A 23,879-nucleotide genomic window follows, 5' to 3' on the forward strand; every position below is an offset into this window, starting at 1 on the left:
GATTTTAGATCTCCCCAACATGACGGTTAGTCTGTATCGCAACGCGTATTTTTCTGGGCGCAGTGCTCAGATTATTGCAAAGTGTGATTTCCCAGTAAGGTTATTTTTAAATCTGGCAAGTTGATTGCGTTCAAGAGATGTAAATCTATAATTCTTTAAATGACAATATAATATTTTACCAATGTTTTCTAATTTTAATTATTTAATTTGTGTTGCTGACTTGACTGCCGGTTATTGGAGGGAAACGATTTCCTCAACATCAATGCCATAGTAAAACGCTGTTTTTGGATATAAATATGAACTTGATAGAACTAAAAATGCATGCATTGTCTAACATAATGTCCTAGGAGTGTCATCTGATGGAGATTGTAAAAGGTTAGTGCATCATTTTAGCTGGTTTCATGGTTTTGGTGACCCTGTCTTTGAATTGACAAAACATTACACACAACTCTTGTAAATGTACTGTCCTAACATACTCTAAATTTATGCTTTCGCCGTAAAACCTTTTTGAAATCGTAAAACGTGGTTAGATTAAGGAGATGTTTATCTTTCAAAGGGTGTAAAATAGTTGTATGTTTGAAAAATTTGAATTTTGACATTTATTTGGATTCAAATTTGCCGCTCTTGAAATGCACCTGCTGTTGATGGAGTGCATCACGGGTGGGACGCTTGCGTCCCACCTAGCCCATAGAGGTTAAAAGAAATTCATGTCAGCAGGAAACATTAACTAAATATGCAGGTTTAAAAATACACTGCTCAAAAAAATAAAGGGAACACTTAAACAACACAATGTAACTCCAAGTCAATCACACTTCTGTGAAATCAAACTGTCCACTTAGGAAGCAACACTGATTGACAATAAATGTCACATGCTGTTGTGCAAATGGAATAGACAACAGGTGGAAATTATAGGCAATTAGCAAGACACCCCCAATAAAGGAGTGGTTCTGCAGGTGGTAACCACAGACCACTTCTCAGTTCCTATGCTTCCTGGCTGATGTTTTGGTCACTTTTGAATGCTGGCGGTGCTTTCACTCTAGTGGTAGCATGAGACGGAGTCTACAACCCACACAAGTGGCTCAGGTAGTGCAGCTCATCCAGGATGACACATCAATGCGAGCTGTGGCAAGAAGGATTGCTGTGTCTGTCAGCGTAGTGTCCAGAGCATGGAGGCGCTACCAGGAAACAGGCCAGTACATCAAGAGACGTGGAGGAGGCCGTAGGAGGGCAAAAACTCAGCAGCAGGACCACTACCTCCGCCTTTGTGCAAGGAGGAGAAGGAGGAGCACTGCCAGAGCCCTGCAAAATGACCTCCAGCAGGCCACAAATGTGCATGTGTCTGCTCAAACGGTCAGAAACTGACTCCATGAGGGTGGTATGAGGGCCCGACGTCCACAGGTGGGGGTTGTGCTTACAGCCCAACACCGTGCAGGACGTTTGGCATTTGCCAGAGAACACCAAGATTGGGAAATTCGCCACTGGCGCCCTGTGCTCTTCACAGATGAAAGCAGGTTCACACTGAGCACGTGACAGACGTGACAGAGTCTGGAGACGCTGTGGAGAACGTTCTGCTGCCTGCAACATCCTCCAGCATGACCGGTTTGGCGGTGGGTCAGTCATGGTGTGGGGTGGCATTTCTTTGGGGGGCCGCACAGTCCTCCATGTGCTCGAATGAGGTAGCCTGACTGCCATTAGGTACCGAGATGAGATCCTCAGACCCCTTGTGAGACCATATGCTGGTGCAGTTGGCCCTGGGTTCCTCCTAATGCAAGACAATGCTAGACCTCATGTGGCTGGAGTGTGTCAGCAGTTCCTGCAAGAGGAAGGCATTGATGCTATGGACTGGCCCGCCCGTTCCCCAGACCTAATTCCAATTGAGCACATCTGGGACATCATGTCTCGCTCCATCCACCAACGCCACGTTGCACCACAGACTGTCCAGGAGTTGGCAGATGCTTTAGTCCAGGTCTGGGAGGAGATCCCTCAGGAGACCATCCGCCACCTCATCAGGAGCATGCTCAGGCGTTGTAGGGAGGTCATACAGGCACGTGGAGGCCACACACACTACTGAGCCTCATTTTGACTTGTTTTAAGGACATTACATCAAAGTTGGATCAGCCTGTAGTGTGGTTTTCCACTTTAATTTTGAGTGTGACTCCAAATCCAGACCTCTATGGGTTGATAAATTGGATTTCCATTGATTATTTTTGTGTGATTTTGTTGTCAGCACATTCAACTATCTAAAGAAAAAAGTATTTAATAAGATTATTTCATTCATTCAGATCTAGGATGTGTTATTTTAGTGTTCCCTTTATTTTTTTGTGCAGTGTATATACTTGTGTATTGATTTTAAGAAAGGCATTGATGTTTATGGTTAAGTACACATTGGTGCATCGACAGTGCTTTTTTTGAGAATGTGCTTGTTTAACCTCTTACATCTAGACGTTCCGCAAGCGGAACACCTGCTCCAATATCCAATGATAGGCGTGGCGCGAATTACAAATTCCTCAAAAATACAAAAACTTCAATTTTTCAAACATATGACTATTTCACAGCATTTTAAAGACAAGACTCTCCTTTATCTAACCACACTGTCAGATTTCAAAAAGGCTTTACAGCGAAAGCAAAACATTAGATTATGTCAGCAGAGTACCAAGCCAGAAATAATCAGACACCCATTTTTCAAGCTAGCATATAATGTCACAAAAACCCAGAAGACAGCTAAATGCAGCACTAACCATTGATGATCTTCATCAGATGACACACCTAGGACATTATGTTATACAATACATGCATGTTTTGTTCAATCAAGTTCATATTTATATCAAAAAACAACTTTTTACATTAGCATGTGACGTTCAGAACTAGCATACCCCCCGCAAACTTCCGGGGAATTTGCTAACAATTTACTAAATTACTCACGATAAACGTTCACAAAAAGCATAACAATTATTTTAAGAATTATAGATACAGAACTCCTCTATGCACTCAATATGTCCGATTTTAAAATAGCTTTTTGGTGAAAGCACATTTTGCAATATTCTAAGTACATAGCCCAGCCATCACGGGCTAGCTATTTAGACCCCCTGCAAGTTTAGCACTCACCAATATCAGATTTACTATTATAAAAGTTTGATTACCTTTTGTTGTCTTCGTCAGAATGCACTCCCAGGACTGCTACTTCAATAACAAATGTTGGTTTGGTCCAAAATAATCCATCGTTATATCCAAATAGCGGCGTTTTGTTCGTGCGTTCCAGACACTATCCTAAAGGGTAAATCAGGGTTAAGCGCATGGCGCAATTCGTGACAAAAAATTTCTAAATATTCCATTACCGTACTTCGAAGCATGTCAACCGCTGTTTAAAATCAATTTTTATGCCATTTATCTCGTAAAAAAGCGATAATATTCAGACCGGGAATCTCCTTTTCGGTAAACAGAGGAAAAAACACAAAGACGGGGGCAGCCAGTGCACACGCCTAAGCCCACTGTCCCTTGATCGGCCACTTGAGAAAGGCGATAATGTGTTTCAGCCTGGGGCTGGAATGACGACATTCAGGTTTTTCCCGGGCTCTGAGAGCCTATTGGAGCCGTGGGAAGTGTCACGTTACCGCAGAGATCCTAAGTTTTGGAAAGAGATGTCAAAGAAAGACAATAAATGGTCAGACAGGCCACTTCCTGTAAAGGAATCTCTCAGGTTTTGACCTGCCATTTGAGTTCTGTTATACTCACAGACACCATTCAAACAGTTTTAGAAACTTTGGAGTGTTTTCAATCCAAAGCCAATAATTATATGCATATTCTAGTTACTGGGCAGGAGTAGTAACCAGATTAAATCGGGTACGTTTTTTATCCAGCCGTGTCAATACTGCCCCCTAGCCCTAACAGGTTAACACGGAATGGGGAAATGCAGAGGGTTAAATAGGGAACAATAATTAAGAAATGGAAAACAGGTGTGTACAATGAAGACAAAACAAATGGAGAAAGAAAACGTGGATCGGTGGCAACTAGAAAACCGGTGACGACGACCACCGAACGCCACCCGAAAAAGGAGTGACCAACTTCGGCGGAAGTCGTGACAGTATGATAACTTTTGACTTCAACTGTATGTGCAAAAGTACTCTCACAACTCGATGAAACCTTCACTCTTGCGCAGACATTTAGAAACAAAACATGCCAATTTGAAAAATAAGCAGATTTTTTGGAGCAAGAATTAAGACGACTTTCGAGTAGAAAGACATGTATAAAAGCAACAGATACCATTAAAAAGCTTCTTATATGGTGAGCTACCAAGTGGCAAAGACAGGCAAGCCCCCTACTATTGTGGAGGACTTAATTCTTCCTGCTGCCGCGGATATGGCTGGGGGTAAAGGCCAAAAAAACTATACAGACAATGACTTCATCAAATACTGTTTCACAACAAATCAGTGACATGGCAGGAGATGTTTTGAAACAACTACTGCTTCGCATACAAACCAGAGAATTCTATGTGTTACAACTGGATGAGTCAACAGAAGTGGCGGGCCTGGCACAGCTCCTGGTATATGTCCATTACGTTTATTGGGGGTCAATTAACCTCTCTCGGGGAGGTGGGACGCACCCACGGTTCACACTATTCAACAGCCAGTGAAAAATCACAAATTCAAAACCACAAAATGTCATAATTCAAATTTCTCAAACATAGGACTATTTTACACCATTTTATAGATACACTTCTCCTGAATCGAACCACGTTGTCCGGTTTCAAAAAGGCTTTACAGCGAAAGCAAAACATTAGATTATGTTAGGAGAGTACATAGACACAAATAACCACACAGCCATTTTCCAAGCAACTAGATGCATCACAAATACCCAAAACACAGCTAAATGAAGCACTAACCTTTGACGATCTTCATCAGATGACACTCCTAGGACATCATGTTACACAATACATGCATTTTTTGTTCGATCAAGTTCATATATCCATAAACCCCATTTTACATTGGCGCGTGACGTTCAGAAAATATTTTGCCTCCAATACTGCCAGTGAATCAGCACAACAATTTACATAAATACTCGTCATAAACGTTGATAAAATATTAAACTGTCATTCAAAGAATTATAGATGAACATCACCTTTATGCTAACGCTGTGACAGATTTCAAAAAAGCTTCAAGAGGAAAGCACACTTTGCAATAATCTGAGTACTGCGCTCAGAAAAATGCAATAGATACCCGGCATTTTGGAGTCATCTAAAATATTAAATAGCATTAGAAATATTCACTTACCTTTGATGATCTTCATCAGAAGGCACTTCCAGGAATCCCAGGTCCACAATAAATGTTGCTTTGTTCGATAAAGTCCATAATTTATGTCCAAATAGCTCCTTGTTGTTAGCGCGCTCAGTTAGCTACTCCAAGTGTAGGAAGCGCGCGGAAAATGTCACGACGAAAAGTAAAAAAAAAGTTATATTTACATTAGTTCTAACATGTCAAATGTTGTATAGCATCAATCTTTAGGGCCTTTATCACTTAGAACTTCAATAATATTCCAACCGGACGATTCCATTGTCTTGAAAAACGTTTTAGAACACAGCTACCTCTCACATGAACATGCACCAATGAACTGATGTCCTTCCCTGGGTCACCAACTCCCCACCTTCTTGTTCGCTCTCTGTTCATCATAGACGCCTCAAACAACTTTCTAAAGACTGCTGACATCTAGTGGAAGCCTTAGGAAGTGCAAAATGAACCCTAAGTCACTGTGTGTTCGATAGGCAATGACTTGAAAGCACCAGAATTCTCACTTCCTGGTTAGATTTTTCTCAGGTTTTTGCCTGCCATATGAGTTCTGTTATACTCACAGACATCATTCAAACAGTTTTAGAGACTTCAGAGTGTTTTCTATCCACATCTACTAATAATATGCATATTCTCGTTCCTGGGCCCGAGTACTAGGCTGTTTAATTTGGGTACGTTTTTCATCCGGCCGTGAAAACTTCTCTAGGGTAGGGGGCAGTATTAAGGAAGACATCCTCTTCTGCAAACCAGGACAACAGGAGAGGATATTTTTTAAGTACTGGACAGCTATGTGACATCAAATGGACTTTGTTGGTCAAGATGTGTTGGTATCTGTACTGATGGCACAAAAGCCATGACAGGGAGACATACAGTGGGGCAAAAAAGTATTTAGTCAGCCACCAATTGTGCAAGTTCTCCCACTTAAAAAGATGAGAGAGGCCTGTAATTTTCATCATAGGTACACGTCAACTATGACAGACAAAATGAGAAAAAAAATCCAGAAAATCACATTGTAGGATTTTTTATGAATTTATTTGAAAATTATGGTGGGAAATACGTATTTGGTCACCTACAAATAAGCAAGATTTCTGGCTCTCACAGACCTGTAACTTCATCTTTAAGAGGCTCCTCTGTCCTCCACTCGTTACCTGTAATAATGGCACCTGTTTGAACTTGTTATCAGTATAAAAGACACCTGTCCACAACCGCAAACAGTCACACTCCAAACTCCACTACGGCCAAGACCAAAGAGCTGTCAAAGGACACCAGAAACAAAATTGTAGACCTGCACCAGGCTGGGAAGACTGAATCTGCAATAGGTAAGCAGCTTGGTTTGAAGAAATCAACTGTGGGAGCAATTATTAGAAAATGGAAGACATACAAGACCACTGATAATCTCCCTCGATCTGGGCTCCACGCAAGATCTCACCCCGTGGGGTCAAAATGCACATAAGAACGGTGAGCAAAAATCCCAGAAGCACACGGGGGGACCTAATGAATGACCTGCAGCGAGCTAGGACCAAAGTAACAAAGCCTACCATCAGTAACACACAACGCCGCCAGGGACTCAAAGCCTGCAGTGCCAGACGTGTCCCCCTGCTTAACTTGTTATGGATAGGGGGCAGTATTTTCACGGCCGGATAAAAAACGTACCCGATTTAATCTGGTTATTACTCCTGCCCAGAAACTAGAATATGCATATACTTAGTAGATTTGGATAGGAAACACTCCAAAGTTTCTAAAACTGTTTGAATGGTGTCTGAGTATAACAGAACTCAAATGGCAGGCCAAAACCTGAGAAGATTCTGTACAGGAAGTACCCTGTCTGACCATTTCTTGGCCTTCTTTGTCATCTCTATCCAAAACAAAGGATCTCTGCTGTAACGTGACACTTTCTAAGGCTCCCTGAGGCTCTCAGAAGGTGCCAGAACATTGAATGATGACTTTGCAACCCATGGCTGAAAAACAGTAGCGCATTTGGATAGTGGTCGATCTGAGAACAATGAGACGAGTGCGCGCATGCACGTGAAGAGTCCATTTTAGATGATCAGTCTTTGAACGAAAACAACGACTCCCGGTCGGAATATTATCGCTATTTTATGAGAAAAATCGCATAAAAATTGATTTTAAACAGCGTTTGACATGCTTCGAAGTACGGTAATGAAATATTTAGAAATTTCTTGTCACGATATGCGTCCGCGCGTCACCCTTCGTTACCCTTCGGATAGTGTCTTGAACGATGTCTTGAGTACCAAACTTGGTGGGTGTCAAAATAGCTAGCCATGATGGCCGGGCTATCTACTCAGAATATTGCAAAATGTGCTTTTACCGAAAAGCTGGTTTTTGATATAAATATGAACTTGATTGAACAAAACATGCATGTATTGTATAACATAATGTCCTAGGAGTGTCATCTGATGAAGATCATCAAAGGTTAGTGCTGCATTTAGCTGTGGTTTTGGTTTTTGTGACATTATATGCAAGCTTGAAAAATGGGTGTCTGATTATTTCTGGCTGGGTACTCTCCTGACATAATCTAATGTTTTGAAATCGGACAGTGTGGTTAGATAAAGGAGAGTATTTTCTTTAAAATGCTGTAAAATAGTCATATGTTTGAAAAATGGAAGTTTTCGGATTTTCGAGGAGTTTGTATTTCGCGCCACGCCCAATCATTGGATATTGGAGTGGTGTTCGGCTAGCGGAACGTCTAGATGTAAGTTAAGCCAGTACATATCCAGGCCCGTCTGAAGTTTGCTAGAGAGCATTTGGATGATCCAGAAGAGGATTGGGAGAATGTCATATGGTCAGATGAAACCAAAATATAACTTTTTGGTAAAAACTCAACTCGTCGTGTTTGGAGGACAAAGAATGCTGAGTTGCATCCAAAGAACACCATACCTACTGTGAAGCATGGGGGTGGAAACATCATGCGTTGGGGCTGTTTTTCTGCAAAGGGACCAGGACGACTGATCCGTGTAAAGGAAAGAATGAATGGGGCCATGTATCGTGAGATTTTGAGTGAAAACCTCCTTCCATCAGCAAGGGCATTGAAGATGAAACGTGGCTGGGTCTTTCAGCATGACAATGATCCCAAACCCACCGCCCGGGCAACGAAGGAGTGGCTTCGTAAGAAGCATTTCAAGGTCCTGGAGTGGCCTAGCCAGTCTCCAGATCTCAACCCCATAGAAAATCTTTGGAGGGAGTTGAAAGTCCGTGTTGCCCAGCGACAGCCCCAAAACGTCACTGCTCTAGAGGAGATCTGCATGGAGGAATGGGCCAAAATACCAGCAACAGTGTGTGAAAACCTTGTGAAGAGTTACAGAAAACGTTTGACCTGTGTCATTGCCAACAAAGGGTATATAACAAAGTATTGAGATAAACTTTTGTTAAAAACCAAATACTTATTTTCCACCATAATTTGCAAATAAATTCATAAAAAATCCTACAAATGTGATTTTCTGGATTTCTTTTCTCATTTTGTCTGTCATAGTTGTAGTGTACCTATGATGAAAATTACAGGCCTCTCTCATATTTTTAAGTGGGAGAACTTGCACAATTGGTGGCTGACTAAATACTTTTTTGCCCCACTGTAGTGGAGTAGTAACGCATGGGCTAGCAGTTGCTCCCGACGCCACTTGGGTACACTGCAGCATCCACCGAGAGGCTCTTGCTGCCAAGGGAATGTCTGACAGATTGAAACACGTTTTGGACACTCCAGTGAAATGGTTAACTTTGTTAACGCAAGGCCCCTGAACTCTTGTGTATTTTCTGCACTATGCAATGATATGGGCAGCGACCATGTAACACTTTTACAACATACAGAAGTGCGCTGGTTATCAAGGGGCAAAGTATTGACAAATTTTTTTGAATTGAGAAACGAGCTTAAAGTTTTCTTTACTAACCATAATTTTCACTTGTCTGACCGCTTGCATGATGATGAGTTTCCCACACGAATGGCCTATCTGGGTGATGTTTTTTCTCGCCTGAACGATCTGAATCTAGAATTACAGGGACTCTCCGCAACTATATTCAATGTGCGGGACAAATTTGAGGCTATGATTAAGAAGTTGGAGCTCTTCTCTGTCTGCATTAACAAGGACAACACACAGGTCTTTCCATCATTGTATGAGTTTTTGTGTGCAAATGAACTCAAGTTTACGGACAATGTCAAATGTGATATAGCGAAGCACCTGAGTGAGTTAGGTGTGCAATTACGCAGGTACTTTCCAGAAACGGATGACACAACTGGATTCGTTATCCCTTTCATGCCCTGCCTCCAGTCCACTTACCGATATCTGAACAAGAGAGCCTCATCGAAATTGCAACAAGCGGTTCAGTGAAAATTGAATTTAATCAGAAGCCACAGCCAGATATCTGGATTGGGCTGCGCTCAGAGTATCCTGCCTTGGCAAAGCGCACTGTTAACCTGTTAGGGCTAGGGGGCAGTATTTGCACGGCTGGATAAAAGAAATGTACCCGATTTAATCTGGTTACTAATCCTACCCAGTAACTAGAATATGCATATACTTATTATATATGGATAGAAAACACTCTAAAGTTTCTAAAACTGTTTGAATGGTGTCTGTGAGTATAACAGAACTCATTTGGCAGGCAAAACCCTGAGACATTTTCTGACAGGAAGTGGATACCTGATGTGTTGTATTACCTTTAAACCTATCCCATTGAAAAACACAGGGGCTGAGGAATATTTTGGCACTTCCTATTGCTTCCACTAGATGTCACCAGCCTTTACAAAGTGTTTTGAGTCTTCTGGAGGGAGATCTGACCGAACAAGAGCCATGGAACGATGATGGCCCATTAGACACCTGGCGCGCGAGTTCATGTTGGGTACCCTCGTTCCAATACGTTATAAAAGAGTATGCATTCGTCCACCTTGAATATTATTCATGTTCTGGTTAAAAAAGGCCCTAATGATTTATGCTATACAACGTTTGACATGTTTGAACGAACGTAAATATATTTTTTCCCCTTGTTCATGACGAGAAGTCCGGCTGGCTTAGATCATGTGTTAACAAGACTGAGATTTTTGGACATAAATTATGAGCTTTTTTGAACAAAACTACATTCGTTATGGACCTGTGATACCTGGAAGTGACATCTGATGAAGAGAATCAAAGGTAATGGATTATTTACATAGTATTTTCGATTTTAGATCTCCCCAACATGACGTCTAGTCTGTATCGCAACGCGTATTTTTCTGGGCGCAGTGCTCAGATTATTGCAAAGTGTGATTTCCCAGTAAGGTTATTTTTAAATCTGGCAAGTTGATTGCGTTCAAGAGATGTAAATCTATAATTCTTTAAATGACAATATAATATTTTACCAATGTTTTCTAATTTTAATTATTTAATTTGTGGTACTGACTTGACTGCCGGTTATTGGAGGGAAACGATTTCCTCAACATCAATGCCATAGTAAAACGCTGTTTTTGGATATAAATATGAACTTGATAGAACTAAAAATGCATGCATTGTCTAACATAATGTCCTAGGAGTGTCATCTGATGGAGATTGTAAAAGGTTAGTGCATCATTTTAGCTGGTTTTATGGTTTTGGTGACCCTGTCTTTGAATTGACAAAACATTACACACAACTCTTGTAAATGTACTGTCCTAACATACTCTAAATTTATGCTTTCGCCGTAAAACCTTTTTGAAATCGTAAAACGTGGTTAGATTAAGGAGATGTTTATCTTTCAAAGGGTGTAAAATAGTTGTATGTTTGAAAAATTTGAATTTTGACATTTATTTGGATTCAAATTTGCCGCTCTTGAAATGCACCTGCTGTTGATGGAGTGCACCACGGGGGGGACGCTAGCGTCCCACCTAGCCCATAGAGGTTAAGACACTGATGCCCTTTGCAACCACATACCTATGTGAGAGTGGATTCTCGGCCCTCACTAGCATGAAAACTAAATACAGGCACAGACTGTGTGTGGAAAAAGAATGAGACTCTCTCCAATACAACCCACAATGCAGAGTTATGTGCATCCTTTCAAGCACACCCTTCTCATTAACCTGTGGTGAGTTATTCACAATTTTTGATGAACAAATAAGGTTTTAGATGTAAGATGGCTAAATAAAGAGCAAAATTATTGATAATTATTATTTGTGCCCTGGTCCTATAAGAGCTCTTTGTCACATCCCATGAGCCGGTTTGTGACAAACTCACATTCATTTTTTGTTTAATAAATGTATCGTATAGTGTGCGTGTGTAGCAGGCTACAATGATGGCAAAAAACAACATTTGAGAGTGCGCTGACCCTGGTGCTAGAGGGTGTATGCAGCTGGAGGTTGAATATTTGAAGGGGTACAGGACTATAAAAAGTTTGGGAACCACTGTATAAAACATTACCCTTTTATAGATCATACTGAAATGTCACTACACCTGACCACAAATAACACCGCCCTGTTTACAATCTGTTGTCAGGTGTCTGACACTGCCATCAACACTAAGCTTAACCAGAATTATGTGAGAAGACAGCAAAAATGTCAGGACAATTGCCAACAATGTACAATAGAAGCAAGACAATAACATATAAACCAAACTATTCGTTCATTGGTCCAATGAAAAAAAAAATGTCACAGATGACCATTCACAATGGAAAAATTGTAAAAGGTTTCATGTTTTCAAATAGTTGTGGAACTATACCAATAGTTTGGTAGAAAAATAAGAAATCAATGTTTTGTAAATAGCATTTAAAAAGTTCAGAAAAATACATAAGTGGCACAGCTGAGGAAAGAAACTAGTCTGTGAGATTGAGTGTGGTTTGTAGCAGACTCTCTCTCTTTATAGTGGGGACTCATAGCTTATAGAGAATATACCATAGACACCAAACTTTTCAATGAACTGGAAGTCTTTTGTACAGAATAACTGGACTAGCGGCACCTCAACCTAAATCAATGGATCTTATTCATTTGATTCAATGCCATTTCATCTTTGTGGACTGCAACCATCACAGAATTATTCAGTAAATATTCCCTCCTGAAAAGCACAAATTGTTGCTGCAAATCAGATTTTGCATCTCTCGATTTTCAGGGGACATTTGGCCAATAAACTTGCAAAGAGAGTGGGGTGGAGGTACCACCCTGCTTCTGCTCCCCGTTCTAGTATATTTTCTCATTTTGCCCCCTGAACTTAAATCGATCATCTGAGGAATATTACGCAATATTTTAGTTCTGGGTTTCTGCGATTAGGGAATGGCTAAAGAGTTCTCTAGAACAACAAGTGCCGTACTAAATGAGGGAGGCCCTGTTCAGAACTCTGTATGTGTGTGAGTTCGTGATCCAAATACAACACAACTAACTAAACCTACACTATATATACAAAAGTATGTGGACTCCCCTTCAAATTTGTGGATTCAGGCTATTTCAGCCACACCTGTTGCTGACAATTTAGCACACAGCCATGCAATCTCCATAGACAAACATTGGCAGTAAAATGGCCTTACTGAAGAGCTCAGTGACTTTCAATGTGGCACCGTCATAGGATGGCCACCTTTTCAACAAGTCAGTACTGAATCACACTTCACCATCTGGCAGTCCGACGGACAAATCTGGGTTTGGCGGATGCCAGGAGAATGCTACCTGCCCCAATGCATAGTGCCAACTGTAAAGTTAGGTGGAGGAAGAATAATGGTCTGGGGCTGTTTTTCATGGTTCGGGCTAGGCCCCTTCATTCCAGTGAAGGGTAATCTTAGTGCTACAGCATGCAATGACATTCTAGACAATTCTGTGCTTCTAAATTTGTTGCAAAAGTTTGGGGAAGGCCCTTTCCTGTTTCAGCATGACAATCCCCCAGTGCACAAAGCGAGGTCCATACAGAAATGGTTTGTCGAGATTGGTGTGGAAGAACTAGACTGGCCTGCACAGAGTCCTGACCTCAACAGCATCAAACACATTTGGGATGAATTGGAACGCCGACTGAGAGCCTGGCCTAATCGCCCAACATCAGTGCCCGACCTCACTAATGCTAGTGGCTGAATGGAGGCAAGTCCCCGCAGCAATGTTCCAACATCTAGTGGAAAGCCTTCCCAGAAGAGTGAAGGCTGTTATAGCAGCAAAGGGGGGACAAACTCCATATTAATGCCCATGATTTTGGAATGAGATGTTCGCCGTGCAGGTGTCCACCTACTTTTGGCCATGTTGTGTATGTGTGAATGAACCTGATAAAGACCACAAAACTACCCCTATAAACTAAAACTTCTTTAAAGTCCAGCTTCATTCGGCCCCACTGTTTCTAGCTCCCCAAAAAAGCCTGCTGTTAAAGAAAAGCCGAAAGCATAGAGTTCTTTCTCTCTTTTTGTCTCTCCTCAATAACTCACTTATCGTTCCCTTCTACCCGATCCTTGAGTCAGGAAGTAAATACTTAGGAAGGAGGGCAGAGGAGATTGGATCTCAGCGCCTTAAGAGGGCCATGGTGGTGGGCCCCAGCTAGAACGAGAAAGTTGGAGGATTATGCTGTGTCTGGACGCAAACAGAGAGAGATGGAGGGAGGGAACAAAAAGCAGAGGTGGGAGAGAGATTGAAAGGAGAGAGAAGGAAGAAATGAAAGGATAAAACCAAACTACAGAGGGATAGAAATGAGAGAGAAACAGGGCCTCAGAGCGAAAGAAAGAGAAAAAAGTTAATTCTGTCACTACAGGTCCCCCCTGGCGAGCAGGCAGATATAATGTGGACTGGATGAAAAGCTCCCTCTAGATAGAGAGATGGAAGGAGAGAGCGAGGGATGAGGGAGTGGTGTTCTAATCTCTTCCTCTAAGGCCTGTTCTTGTCTCATGCTGTTCAACCGCTCCCCCGCCAACTCATCTCTGACTGGCTAGTACCGGTGAGAACATAGGATTATTGGGTGGGTGGGGGGGGGTTAAGTTTCATTTAGGGGACGCCCCCTCAGGTAAAAACTTCCCCACAAGCACAAAACTCTGAGGTGGGGAGGAGGTGGTGGTGGGTTTATCTCAAGCCACATTTTCAATCACTCCCACATTTCCTTTACAGCCCATGCCCACCAGCTACCTCAGTAGACAAACAACAACCCCCCCACCCCAGAACCTGAGCCTTTCAACTCAGCAGGAGGCAACCAGAAACGTGTGTGTGTGTGTGTGTGTGTGTGTGTGTGTGTGTGTGTGTGTGTGTGTGTGTGTGTGTGTGTGTGTGTACCAGAACAAGTCCCGCTGGCCTGAATCTAAGCTGGCCAGCGCAGAGAAAACCGAGGGATGATGAGAGAGAGAGGGGAAAAGGGATAAAGAATAGAAGGAAGGGAAGAGATGTGTGGTAGAGCAGTGAAGTGAGGGAGGAGAGCAGAGCAGATGGGGGAAAAAGTCCAATAGAAATGGATAAGGAAGAGATGAAAGAAAGAGATGGAAAACTAATAAAAGAGACTGCCTCAAAAAGGAAGGAAATGTAGAAAATATAGATACTTAGGAGAAAGTGGTGGAAGGAATGGCTAATAGGATAGACTACACTTACTGACAGACATAACTAACTTGCATCAAACTCTCCCTCCTCTCTTTATATCCATCCATCTCTCCTGCTCATCCTGTCATCTCTATCTCTCCTGTTCACCCTTTCATCTCCCATCTCTCCTGCTCACCCTGTCATCTCCCTCTGTCCCTCCATCTCTCCTGCTCACCCTGTCATCTCCCTCTGTCGCTCCATATCTCCTGCTCACCCTGTCATCTCTCTATATCCAGCCATCAATCTCTCTCCTCTTCCTCCTTCCCTCTCTATTCTTCTTATAATGTCCATTACACCTACAGTATGTGCAATAGAAGATTCATATGGTTTAACCTTGCCATGCTTTCATTAGTGTGTGTGTAGCTGCCCTCTCCCGTCCCTCTAAGCCCGCTTCACAGCTGTACTGACACATCAGACATAGGAGTGGAGCAAACATACACATACCTTCACGCACACAAACTTTGATGTGGAGGAGTGAAGTGTGGAGAGAGGAATTTTTTTGTCCGGTTCCAGCGAACACACCCCCAACAGAGTTTTAGCCCAAAGGCATTCTATGAGAAGCTGTGCCCTACAATTTAATGAACACACACATACAGCATAAACACACATAACCAGACACACACACAGTTTTTCAACATGCACATTGATGGACACCCCATGAGGACCACAGAGGTCCGCTCCATAAAAATCTGTTGGCATCCACATGTGGGGTTCAGAGGAAGACTTGACGGCTGCTAAGTGCATCTTCTTATGTCATTTTCACCTTCCTACTGTGATAGAAAAATTCTGTATTTACCTGATTTATTTTATATTAATGGTTATCAATTAATATTTAACTAATAGTAAGACATTTCTGTCCTAATACTGTCTGTGTTTTTATGGTCTCCACTCTAGTTCCCTGCAGCTAATCTGGGTGTATGGTCACTAGAGATGGCTTGAGCTGACAAAAATGAGTTAAAGTCTGCATTACATAGACAAGAATGTGTTTTACTAGAGATAGCTTAGGAGTAGAAGAATCCCTAATTGTCTCAAAATCATCCTTGCAACTGGGAAACTCAGCCAGGGTGGGGTTAAGACAACAACCCGATGCAGATAATGACCGGATGAACCCAGAGTGGCATATGATGCTCCTTGGTCTGCATGGGAGGGGTGGAACCAACCATGACGAAGCATTTTTAGTGTCAGCTATATATAGTACTCTGCATTTGTGTAAAGGTTAGGTTACTCAAGGGTGTGGGGTCGACCAGCCTCATTATTGGAATAATGAATCGATATAAAAAAAATATGATTGTTTGAAGAAATGACAAAGTCTCTCTCAGTATGAATTTCCACAACACTACCCCTCCCTCTGTCCCACCTCCAAGATGATATCATCCACACTGATCAAGGTCAGTTTTGAGTCCTACATCCTAAAACATCTATACCTGGATCCTTAAGGTGTCCGCATCCTTCCCAGCGGAAACAGTTCGGAAGAGTTTGTGCATATATTATGACAACATTTGTGACGTTTTTGTTTGTTTTGGACTTCGTGAGCTTTTTTTGGGCTATTCAGGCACACCAAAAAAAATTCTGGAGGCAAGCCGAAGTTCGGAACTGAAGTTTACACCCCTTCGTCGGTAGGGATTCTTCAATAAAGTCTTTGTTGTCATTCGGCGAGAGACGACTCGTTTTCATGCACATTTTTTCCCTTGAGAAATACTGCACCAAACACTTTTGATGTAAAATTGCACGACTACTGTAAGATCTTCTCTGCAAAAACTTCAACATTTCTGACAGATTTCTGGAGTTATCGGAGATTAATTCGGACTATTTTGAGGACGTGTATACTGGCTTCGGCGTCTCAAAACAGACAAACAGTACTTGTGAAGTGAAGGTCTTTTAAGGGTGTACGCAAGCACACTCGTTTGTTTTGGCTAGGTGCCAGCCGAACTGAAGCATGCTGACGGCTTTAGTCTCTCCCACAGATACCCTAGTAGATGGAAAGGTAATTAAAAGATAACTACAGTCCTCCAATTTCCCGGCGGCATCTTGTGTGGCTGTAAGGCCCCCCCAAAAAATCCATGCCTTGCGGCAAAAGTGACATTTGTGCCCTTGGGCCGAATATGATAATTATAATTCCCTCTGTCAATTGTCGTGCTCCGAAGCACCTCTCACTCGCATGGCTCTCTAAGATATCTCAATTCTTATTAATTAATGCTCGTCACGTGATCGGGTCCTTCTCACAGGCCTCGCAGAGCCGAAGTACAAGTGAAGACAGACACATCGGGATGCAACGACATGAGTCCCTTATCGAATTCTGAGGCGCACTTTGAAGATGTTAGAAGAACTGTCCACATTTACTTTACCTCAGCCAACAAGATGAGTAACGAACTGCAAAATCACTAGCTTATGTCAATCTACTATCCCCCATAGTAGAAAAGTTTACCTATTCTATTGGTCAGCTTGTTGTTCTGTGCAATAAATAAATATTCCAAACAGACTCTGGCACAGTTGTGCGATGTAGATCCCTAATTCATACAACCACTGTAGCCTACAAAAAAAGCAAATGAGGCTAATGCAACAGATCAGAAGGTTTAGCTTAATATGTTGATCAAGTATTTCTTCACATTATAAGCGCAGCAATGCGCACACTGCAGTAGGCTATACGCTCAAATGTTTCTAAATGCAATTAGAGGGAAAACACCGTTCTCAAAAGCACACCACACATGTGAGAGGTTACATGTGCGAGATGAAAATATCCCTTAGGAATTTTGAGAGGGGAGATCTAAAGATGCATCAACTAGCATGGGTTGCTAATATGACTATTGTGCATTTGGCTACTGGTCAATGAAAGAAAGCTGAGAACATGAGAGAAACGCTGGTTTAAATGGCATAAGGAAGTGGGGCATCCTAATTTAAAAGATGGCTAGTCTTTATTGGCCTGGTTCTGTATGGAATGCAGGCACATTATGGGACACAGGCCATGTCATTATCAATTATTTAAAATATATATATAAAACAAATTGGTGCGACTAAATCATGTGCTTGTGCCACAAGCTGAAAAGGTTAGTAGCACCAGCGCCACCAGTTGAAAAAAGGTTGCTGTAAAACCTATTCATCTGGCATCAAAACATTTGCCCAGACACACATAAACACTCAGCCCAACTCTATCCCTTGGTCCCTGTGTTCGAATGAAACACTATACGGGCCACCCTGTCCAGACATAAAGACACACACACACACACTGGTGTTCTAAATTCCAGACCTTAATTAGATCAGGTTTACATGGAATACTCCGACACAAACTGACCACATACACACACCCACTCCTGCACAGAAAATGTACTTTGCATGCCATTTCCAGCCCAGAGTATTCTGCTTTCTCTGTAAATTGCTCAATTGATATAAATTGTGACTGGCTCCTCATGGGGCTATCAGCACACACTTAAGTAAACCACTGCAATGTGTGTGTGTGTGTGTGTGTGTGTGTGGTCAGGATGCACTCAGCCACAGTCTACACCCTACAGCTGAATCATGGAATTCCATGTGTGTGTGTTCATTCAAATAATTCACCCAGCCAAACAGTATCCCCTATGCTACTACAACATGTACAGTAATTCATTTGTGGCCCTACCCTGAGAGAATTCAATTATTTGCCCTGTTTTGAGAATGTTTATTAAACACCATAAAGTCGCAAAGTTGTTTTTTATAAGCCCGTCTCCACAAGTGCTCAGAGTTAATTAAATGTGTGTAATGGAGGCCCGGATCATATGACCTATACTTTCCTCAATTACCCACAACCCCATGCCATTTAATCTGCATTTTATTTAACTGCCTTCTCTCTGAAAGTAAGAACATCATTATTGGCATGTCCAGAAACAACCCATAGCCCTTACTTCCTTGGGCAATTCAAATGGATCTGAAATAATGGGAAAAGTGTAAGCAATGTGGTTGTAGCTAGCTCCACCTTGCCCTCTGAGTTTTGTCAATAACATTTTGGATGTATTTCTTAATGCATTATTTCCATTTTGCATATATACACAACTATTTAATTCATATCTACACATGCCTAGGGGTTGTTTCCGGACAGAGACATATCTTACCCCATATGTTTGTGATGGACAAATCTTAGCACCTACTTTATTAACCTGTTAGGGCTAGGGGGCAGTATTGACACGGCCGGATAAAAAAACGTACCCGATTTAATCTGGTTACTACTCCTGCCCAGTAACTAGAATATGCATATAATTATTGGCTTTGGATAGAAAACACCCTAAAGTTTCTAAAACTGTTTGAATGGTGTCTGTGAGTATAACAGAACTCATATGGCAGGCAAAAACCTGAGAAGATTCCAAACAGGAAGCGCCCTCTCTGACAAGTTGTTGTTCATCTTGGCTCTTTTTATTGAAGACTGAGGATCTTTGCCGTAACGTGACACTTCCTACGGCTCCCATAGGCTCTCAGAACCCGGGAAAAAGCTGAATGATATCGAGGCAGCCTCTGGCTGAAACACATTATCGCGTTTGGATAGTGGCTGGTCAGAGTACTCTGAGACTCACGCTCGTGCACGAGGGCACGAGATGTATTTATTTTCTCTCTCTTTGTACGTATACAGGCTTTCCCGGTCGGAATATTATAGCTTTTTTACGAGAAAAATGGCATAAAAATTGATTTTAAACATCGGTTGACATGCTTCGAAGTACGGTAATGGAATATTTAGATTTTTTTTGTCACGAAACGCGTCGTGCGCGTCACCCTTCTTTACACTTCGGATAGTGTCTTGAACGCACGAACAAAACAGAGGATATTTGAACATAACTATGGATTATTTTGAACCAAACCAACATTTGTTATTGAAGTAGAAGTCCTGGGAGTGCATTCTGACGAAGAACAGCAAAGGTAATAACATTTTTCTTATAGTAAATCTGACTTTGGTGAGGGCTAAACTTGGTGGGTGTCTAAATAGCTAGCCCTGTGGGCTATCTACTCAGAATATTGCAAAATGTGCTTTCACCGAAGAGCTATTTTAAAATCGGACATAGCGAGTGCATAGAGGAGTTCTGTATCTATAATTCTTTAAATAATTATGTTTTTTGTGAAAGTTTATCGTGAGTAATTTAGTAAATTCACCGGCAGTGTTCGGTGGGAATGCTAGTCACATGCTAGTCACATGCTAATGTAAAAAGCTGGTTTTTGATATAAATATGAACTTGATTGAACAAAACATGCATGTATTGTATAACATAATGTCCTAGGTGTGTCATCTGATGAAGATCATCAAAGGTTAGTGCTGCATTTAGGTGTGGTTTGGGTTTATGTGACATTATATGCTAGCTTGAAAAATTACTGAAAAATTACTTCTTTACTGGGACAGAGGTGGACAGATGAGAAGAAACGTGCACACACACGCACCTGTATGCATTACCACACACGCGCAAGCATGCACGCATGCTCATACACATCACCAACAGCACTGGTGCCAGTGCTTCTCTGAAAGCTTAGCAGAGGCCAAAAGTCACTCAAGCATCTGTTAGTGAGCACAGAGAATATACACAGTCAGAGTGGACCACCGAATGTTATGGTTCTCCATTTCTGACCCAATGGAGCTCATTTCAGTGACCCGGTCACAGCCAGGCCAGGTGCTTATTGACTCCACCTGGACTAGATTGGTACAAATGAGTACATATGGAACCAATGAGACCAATGATTGGCTGAATGACCCAGTGCTATGTGCCAATGTGGAGCTGCGGTATAGGGTGATAAGATCAGCTGTATTTAAAGAGGATGTCACTGACTGGGGGAAGTAGAGGACACACATTTATTTAACCTTTATTTAACTAGGCAAGTCAGTTAAGAACAAATTCTTATTTACAATGACGGCCTACCCCGGCCAAAACCTAACGACGCTGGGCCAATTGTGCGCCGCCCTATGGGACTCCCAATCACGGCCGGTTGTGATACAGCCGATACAGGAATCGAACCAGGGTCTGTAGTGACGCATCTAGCACTGACATGCAGTGCTTTAGATCGCTGTGCCACTCAGGAGACCATAAATACAGAGCTCTCAAGCCAAAAATCTGATTTTGACTAGCAAAATATACCACACATCTTAATCCTAAACCTTGATAGCAGTCTAAATACATATCATGTGATTGTTCAACAGTTTTAGTGCCATCACTTGGCCATATAAAGTAGTGTTCACATTGGCAGTTTGAAGTGACTCAAATCCTATTTATTGGCATATCCAATTCGAAATCTATTTTCCTGCAGTCTGAACATCCAAAAAGCACATGGTATCTGATATTTCAAGTCACATTTCATATCTTCATATCTTGTTGCTTGCTAGCTACTCTGTGACAGTTTAAAAAGAACATGAGGTAGCAAACTAGCTCGTTAATTGCTTACAAAGAAATGATTGTATGTGCTAGAAAGCTTAATGGCTACCTAGCTAGCTAGTTGACTGCTGTGGCTAGCCAAAAATGATTTGTTTTGGAAGTTCCTTTGAGGCTTTAAAAGTGTTCTTACCCTATGATTTTGAACATTTAAAGCAACTGGGAAACATCCATGGCAGGCATCGTTGCCACCTTAGCTTGCTGCTATATACCATAACTTCTGAGTAATAGGAAACACAAGCACCACCACCAATCAGCCTACACCACTGTGCACACACCAATCATTACTATGACAACTAGCATAGCTATGTCAGCAAATGACTGCTGTCAGAACACACACACACAAATACAATTTGGTCACTTGTAACTTGCTGTTTGGACAGTCAGTAGTCCAAAACAGATTTGAAAATCAAAACTGATTTGAGCATTAACCTGTCTGGGCTAGGGGGCAGTATTTTCACGGCCGGATGAAAAATGTACCCAATTTAAACAGGTTACTACTCTGGCCCAGAAACGAGAATATGCAAATTATTAGTAGATTTGGATAGAAAACACTCTGGAGTTTCTAAAACTGTTTGAATGGTGTCTGTGAGTATAACAGAACTCATATGGCAGGCAAAAACCTGAGAAAAAGTCAACCAGGAAGTGGAGGATCTGAGAATTGTAGTTCTTCTTTCTAGTACCTTTCGAAACTACAGTCTCCGTGGGGTTACGTTGCACTTCCTAAGGCTTCCATTGGTTGTCAAAAGCCTTCAGAAAGTTGTTTGAGCATTCTCCTGTTACTGGGCAGATAATTGGAGCTCAGTTTCTGAGTGGACTGCCTGGCAACAAAGGGATTGGATATGCGCGGTCACGCTGTTCCTTCTTTTTCTCCTTGAATGAATACGCTATTGTCCGGTTGGAATATTATCGCAATTGTACATAAAAAATACCATAAAGATTGAGTTTAAACAGCTTTGACATGCTTCTAAGTAATTGATGTGCACATTCACCGGACGTTTTGGTGGGAATACATTTTCTGAAGATCACGCGCCAATGTAAAATGCTGTTTTTGGATATAAATATGAACTTTATCGAACATAACATACATGTATTGTGTAACATAATATCCTAGGAGTCTCATCTGATGAAGATCAAAGGTTAGTGCTTCATTTAGCTGTGTTTTGGGTTTTATTGACACATGTCCTTATTATTTTTCTCTATGTACTCTCCTAACATAATCTAATGTTTTGCTTTCGCTGTAAAGCCTTTTTGAAAATCGGACAATGTGGTTACATCAAGGAGAAGTGTATCTTTAAAATGGTGTAAAATAGTTGTTTGTTTGAGAAAGTTGAATTATGACATTTTGTTGTTTTTGAATTTACCACCCTGATATTTCACTGGCTGATATTTCCCGCAGGTGGGACGCTAGCGCCGCACGCAGCCCATAGAAGTTAAGGCCTGCCATATGAACAAGGATTTACCAGAGCACAAGCGTCAAACTCATTCCATGGATGGCTGAGTGTCAAGCCTTCCCCATTTCTCCTTCTCCCAAATCCAGTCAGCTGATGTTCTGAAAGAGCTGCAAAATCTGGACCCCTACAAATTAGCCGGGCTAGACAATCTGGACCCTTTCTTTCTAGAATTATCTGCAGAAATTGTTGCAACCCCTATTACTAGCCTGTTCAACCTCTCTTTCGTGTCGTCTGAAATTCCCAAAGATTGGAAAGCAGCTGCGGTCATCCCCCTCTTCAAAGGGGGAAACACTCTAGACCCAAACTGCTACAGACCTATATCTATCCTACCCTGTCTTTCTAAGGTCTTCGAAAGCCAAGTCAACAAACAGATTACCGACCATTTCGAATCCCACTGCACCTTCTCCGTCCGCTATGCAATCTGGTTTCAGAGCTGGTTATGGGTGCACCTCAGCCACGCTCAAGGTCCTAAACGATATCGTAACCGCCATCGATAAGAATCAATACTGTGCTGCCGTATTCATTGACCTGGCCAAGGCTTTCGACTCTGTCAATCACCACATCCTCATCGGCAGACTCAATAGCCTTGGTTTCTCAAATGATTGCCTCGCCTGGTTCACCAACTACTTCTCTGATAGAGTTCAATGTGTCAAATCGGATGGCCTGTTGTCCGGGCCTCTTGCAGACTCTATGGGGGTGCCACAGGGTTCAATTCTTGGGATAACTCTTTTCTCTGTATACATCAATGATGTCGCTCTTGCTGCTGGTGAGTCTCTGATCCACCTCTACGCAGACGACACCATTCTGTATACTTCTGGCCCTTCTTTGGACACTGTGTTAACAACCCTCCAGACGAGCTTCAATGCCATACAACACTCCTTACGTGGCCTACAACTGCTCTTAAATACAAGTAAAACTAAATGCATGCTCTTCAACCGATCGCTGCCTGCACCTGCCCGCCCATCCAGCATCACTTCTCTGGACGGTTCTGACTTAGAATATGTGGACAACTACAAATACCTAGGTGTCTGGTTAGACTGTAAACTCTCCTTCCAGACTCACATCAAACATCTCCAATCCAAAGTACAAAGCATCCTTCACTCATGCTGCCAAACATAGCCTCGTAAAACTGACCACCCTACCGATCCTCGACGATGTCATTTACAAAATAGCCTCCAATACCCTACTCAATAAACTGGATGCAGTCTATCACAGTGCCATCCGTTTTGTCACGAAAGCCCCATATACTACCCACCACTGCGACCTGTACGCTCTCGTTGGCTGGCCCTCGCTTCATACTCGT

The 23,879-nt window shown here is 42.0% G+C and overlaps 1 protein-coding gene across 5 annotated transcripts in view; it reads right to left on the bottom strand.

The window, feature by feature from the left end:
* Positions 1-23,879, bottom strand: part of LOC106587054 (low-density lipoprotein receptor-related protein 4) — a 270,120-nt gene that overhangs the window by 142,302 nt on the left and 103,939 nt on the right. The window lies entirely within an intron of this gene.

This window comes from Salmo salar, chromosome ssa26 (assembly GCF_905237065.1).
Source record: "Salmo salar chromosome ssa26, Ssal_v3.1, whole genome shotgun sequence".
NCBI classification, from domain to species: domain Eukaryota; kingdom Metazoa; phylum Chordata; class Actinopteri; order Salmoniformes; family Salmonidae; genus Salmo; species Salmo salar.